General features: G+C 36.0%; 1 protein-coding gene across 1 annotated transcript in view; it reads right to left on the bottom strand.

Moving 5' to 3' along the window:
- The window catches only part of CSMD3 (CUB and Sushi multiple domains 3), an 853,424-nt gene that overhangs the window by 490,592 nt on the left and 356,832 nt on the right, over positions 1–6,000 (bottom strand). The gene's annotated exons all lie outside the window — the stretch shown is intronic.

The raw sequence follows: 6,000 nt of genomic DNA on the forward strand, positions 1-6,000 counted from the left end.
CACAAACCAGGGAACAAACCTGATTAATGATCATTGGCCAGGGATATGGGATGCAGAGGAGGAAAAATCATTCTGTGCGACTACCAAAGGATCTACACAAACATTTTTAGGTGGTATCTAAAATGTTTCCTTCATCCTATGGACCACATTGTTTTTGTGGATGTGAGAAAAAATAAATATTGACCACATCTAGTGGTCTTGCCCCATGTTGGGTGGTTCTAAAACAGCAAATGACCTCTCCTCAGTCATGGGTAGAACCCAACTCAATGAATGTTTTTTTCACTACAGCTGCAGTTGGATCTTTGTGTTAAATTAAACAAAGGTGGCTCTACAAGGCCTGGGCTGTCTTAAGATCAGGGCAAACTGGATTAAAATCATGAACAGCATTATCTAGAATTGAACAACTGACAGGTGCAGTTCCTGTTTTGTCATGCCCAATAGAGTTGAACATATTAACAAATAAACAACATAATTTAGTGGCTTCCTGTTAACGGTGGTAGTCATTATTTTGGCAGCAATGATGAAGACAAAAGTTACTCAGACATAAAAATTCCAATTAGTATAACAGACAAACAACATTCCCCACATACTTATTTCCCAGAAGATGTAAATTGTGACTCTCCAAAATGTCTCCAGCGCGAATGACGTCACTTACAATGGCCAGAGTCAGATTGGCGGTTTTAAAGCAACAATGGGCGGAATCGCCACCTAGATTACATTATACAAGTGACGGGTCCACCCATTGCCGCTTTAAAACTGGCAATCTCACTCTGATCATTGTAACTTATGTCATTCATGCTGGAGACATTTTAGAAAATCGTAATTCACATCTGCCGGGAACTAGGCGTGTGGGGAATGTTGTATGTCTGTTATATGGTCAATCCCTATTTCCTCCTTGTTGGCTTTATATTAATCAAAATTTTTATGTAGGCATAACTTTTGTCACCATTATTGCAGCCAGAAAAATGCACCCCACGCACTGTTAAATCAAACAATAATCCTCCCCTCCTTCTAACACCTTTATTTCCTGTACCCCGCCTCCTTGTCTGTTGTATTGATCTTAAACTTGACTTGATTTGGTCAGCACAATATATTCAATCAGCTGAATGTTGCTGCCTCAGTACTATGTTATGCCCCATTTGTAAATTAATGATTTAAATAAAAAATGAGAAAAACCCAATGCCTCTATCATCAACAACAAACATCACTGGATTATTTGTAAACATAGTTTGAGAATTATTTTAGACATCATTAGACACAGGTTTAAAGTATAAGTAAGCACAGATATATTTATAACACAACACTTTAGAATGTAGTGATGTACATAGAGGTCATTTTTACTCATTACTACCACTAACATTGTTTTAGCATTTTAAGTGTCATCTAGAAGCTTATCATGGAGTCTAAATCCTATTACCTGTAGTTTTATGTAGTGGTCTTTAAAAAAAAAATGTTAAATCTGAGTAGTTGAATTTTCAAGACAATGACAATTCCAGTTTTGTCAATAGATCTCTAACTCCAGAGTGACTAGATTTGGTTCTAACAGTTTCTTTTTTGGAAAGGGAACTTCTAACTAGTAGGGTCTTGAATTATGCATGTTAAATTAATCTTTATTTAACCACAGAAAATCGGGAATTTGAAGTCAACGTTAAAGCTGAAATTACTCATAGATGTCTTGAATAAAAAAGTAGCTTGTTTTGTACATTTTTTTTAACATGAACCATTTTTCTAAGATGTCCTCCTCTAACTCAGCCATCCCTAGGCAAAATCGCTCTGTGGGGACTGCTAAACTATTAGCATGTAGCACTCAAACTCTTATTGGAATAGAAGGTAACCTGATGTCTGTGTCAGACTCCATATACATGGTGGCAGAGGTAGAGTGGGGGGTTGTGCTGTGAATGCGCATGCCAAGAAGAGGAATGTTTCAAAACCTCTCTGTTCACTATATTATTATTATTATTATCCTTTATTTATACAGTGCCAATGTATTATGCAGGACTGTACATTGAGGGGATAATTATACACTATATTTCATGTAATTACCATGGTAGCCGCATGACATTTAACAAAGAGTAAATCATTAATAAAGGTAAAGAATAAAAGAACACTACCATGCTTCTTCTTAGAGTAAAAAGAGTGTTTTATGTTATTTTCATGGGATTATGGCTTTAAGCCTTTCCTTTTCATTCATTGGCCAACAAGCATAAACGTAAATGTTAAAGGGATTTTAAAAACGTAGGATACAATACATACATCTGCTGGCTTTACATAAGTAATGGGTATTTAAATGTAATGTCCAGACTTCACGGATTACCAATAGTACACTTGGAAATTATTCTCTAGGTCTTTCATTAATGTCTTTTTATTGCTCTCATTCTACTGTAATACTCTAATCCGCTTGAGCATAGGTTAATGCTAAATCAAGTAAACTAAAGTAAAACTATCATAACCCATTTATTGGTCGTACTGCTAATTACTGCATAGTACTAAATCCAATGAGAGGCATTTAGAGTGGTATGGAAGATCCAATATAATTTTGACAAAACATAAATATCATGTTTATGATTCTTGATTGCATTATAAAACATAAAGCACTTTTGCAAATTTTGACTGCAGTTGCCAGGGGCTGGCGGGCCTGGGGCACTGAGGGGCATCTGTCCCATAGTGGGCTACCTTTGGCTGGATCACTGGGTTACCTGCATTTTTATTTTCCTTAAAAAAGTATTTCTAAAAGAATGTTGAGCCGAGTTTACCCCCTGGGCTAAAATTAGCCAGTCAGCCCATAACAGTGTCTATATACACAAAGATGATGGCTTTGTGGGCACAAAAATAGCTCTAGATTCCCGGGAACCCAGCAAAATATAGATACAAAATGTTGGCTGGGAGATAAATATTTAAAGAATATGTTTGCTCGGGAGAGATCTTATAAGAGTGAGAGGACTGTATGTTCTATGCTCTCTCCTAGGCCAGCTTTCAGCAGGAAATATAGAACTAAACAATCTGGGAGAGAACATAGTGTATCATAAAAGCCATTGAGAACAGTATATATACAAGCTCCCTTGGAACCTTTGCTTTTGTTTTTGTTTTGCTAAGTACATGATGCGCAAAAAGTTGCAGGATGAGGCACAGATATTTCACAGTGTTAGCTTATCTTAAATGACACCCCCCTCCCTTATTCTTATTAGATTAAAAGATTAAATATGAATACAAATACTGATTAGTGTAATGGTTAATAGTGAAGTGTGTGCACTTTCTGATACATCTGCAGACATTGGGCCTGATTCATTAACGAAAGTAAAGCAAAATAAAAGCAGTAACCTTGCAACTAGGCAAAACCAAGTTGCATTGGAGGGGGATAAAAATTTAAAATGTGGGGACAAATTTATAGTTGGGGTAGGGCATGTCCTAGATCAACTGCAAATTTCAGTGTAAAAATAAAACTATCAAGTATTTGTGTGCTACATGAAAAAGCAGCCAGTATTTAACTTATGTGCAAATTAATAAACTAATATGTACCCCTTGTATTCTAACTTGGTTTTGTCCAGGAGAAAACATACTCATTTTATGCCTTACTTTCCTCAATAAATCAGGCCCATTAAGTATGCGCTAAAAACTTCCTCATACTAAGCATATCTGGACATGTGACAAATGGGTATTAATGGGATGATTCACCTTTAACATACCTCATATTAGATGACTAGGCTTCTGTAATAAAATGTAGTATAAATCTGGTGCAAAATGTTAGCTAAAGGTCATGGTATGAATGTGTGCCATTAGTATTGTGCTTTCCTTTATAGATAGGTCAATAGTTTACAACCAGATTTACTCTAAAGACATATCCTTACATATGTCTACTAGATAACTACTGATAGAGTTTGAAGGTTTTTAATATATAACAAATATGGCTTTCGTTTTATTTCTACCGTAGGCAAGTATCTAAATGGTAAGTTGGAGGGACTCCCCCAAATGGATTCATGTATGCACTAGCTTACCAAATTATTAATATAGGTTTTGGAAGTTAATTAGGCATCTTCTTTCATTGGCCTAGTTGCATAGCCCCCTCAACAGTCATACTTTGTGCATGACAATCCCAATTTTTAGGTTTTGGCAAAAGTGTAGAGCTTACACATTTGGGAGTGTGGTCCCAGATAAAAGGCTAAAGAGTAGGCTGATATTTTTTCCTTGAATGTAACTGCAGTAGATTAAATAAAGCTGGCAACTGGCTTGCTGAGATAAAACAAGATATTTGTAATTCTTTCTCAATTTTATTAAATAAGCGATACATTTTCACAACAATCATCGGGTCTCACCAGTGTCACCTGTTTATTGGATCTACACACAGGGACATATTCAATTGTCCGTGTTACACAGGGAGCTGCAAGCTGAAATCCGGGTTAGAATTACCGTAATAACGGTAATACTTTCAACGCTGCGCTACTTTAGAGAGTAACCTGGACAATTGAATATGCCCCACAGAGTGGACTTCAGAAACAGTGGATTTAAGCAGTTAATGTCACTCTAATTACAGATAATATAAATGTCAATTTTACATCACAAGACACTAATGGTCATTTCTTTAACTGCTGTCTCAAACCCCATCTCTCTCTTAGAGCATGCCATTATCCCACTTATACTACCCACACTAAATCACCCTCAGAGCTGTCCATATACCAGTCTTCCTTGTATGTCCCTGTGTTTTCTCTGTTCTGTTTTACCCACTGATTGGCGCTATGAAGCACTGTGGCACCTTACAAATAAACAATTAATGATAATATGAACCACAACCTGTAGATTTACAACACAAATGTTGATTTCATTTGTTATGGGCCTATTTTTGTGCAAGTGTGTCTAATAATAAAAGGAAGTACATGGATATGGGACAAGATGACAGTGTCAGGGTACAATATTTTGAACTGGCAGATCAGAGTGCAAAGAAAAGTAGTTAATTGAAAAGTGCAGATTAGGCACAAACAAGTGCCTACTTTTGCACCGAAGACTTCACTTTTTCGTAGACAAGACTATTTAATTAAGACAATAGAAGAGAGAGGACACATGTACAGGGAGTCCAACGCTTCTAATCCCAGTAAAATGTTTTGAGTTTACTGAAATCCTAGAGATCCAGTCTTGCCTCTATATTTATAATGGAAAATGGTTTGCTTCTTTCAGTTGCACCTCTGCAGGAAAACACATTTTAACCAATGTGGAAAAAAGCTTCAAACACAGAATTCAAACAAGCAATAATGACAGTTCCAATAGCTCTCACTTAGAATTAAACTAATAAACTAATGGTTGGACATTCATGTGAAATTGTTACTGTTTTCACCATCCATCTGGAGCATTCGCCAACCCTAAAAACAGATTGCGCAGATTGGTTTTACAGGATGAATGCGCTTGGAGGTTGATGCACACTGTGACCTTAAACAGGGATTGTGAATCTTCATCGGCACTCGATGCACAATTCGATTTTTTTTTCAACTGCTTCCCCTGTCTACATAAGATACTTGGACAGTCAGAGCAATAGTATTTCTGTTCGGGAGGAATATTCTCTAATCATACGCCAACATACAGCCAATTGGAAGACTTATTCGTGGCAGTTAGCAGAATTTATATATATTTTTTGTCATTTTTTTGGTTAACTCTACCTTAAAAAGTACCATTATTATGTATACCAGCAAAACAGGCAAAGTATAAAAAATATGCTCAAGTCAGTAATAGCTTTATATGCACTTCTGTTAGGATAAAATCAAGAAATTGTCATTCTGTATATTGGAATATTACAAGTCATCCTGAAGTTTCCCATCTATATTATAATATTACAATATACAGCAAGAACATTGCCTGGTTCATTAAATCTGCAATCCCTGTATTCTGAATACTTTAGAATTGCTTTACCACTGATATGTTAAATCAGATTTTCTTTTCTTTACAAACAGTAGCATGCAGGCTAACAAGTAATATAAATAATGGACAGCATATTAAACATGTTACAATGTCTCAATA

Source organism: Mixophyes fleayi, chromosome 5 (assembly GCF_038048845.1).
Source record: "Mixophyes fleayi isolate aMixFle1 chromosome 5, aMixFle1.hap1, whole genome shotgun sequence".
NCBI lineage: Eukaryota > Metazoa > Chordata > Amphibia > Anura > Limnodynastidae > Mixophyes > Mixophyes fleayi.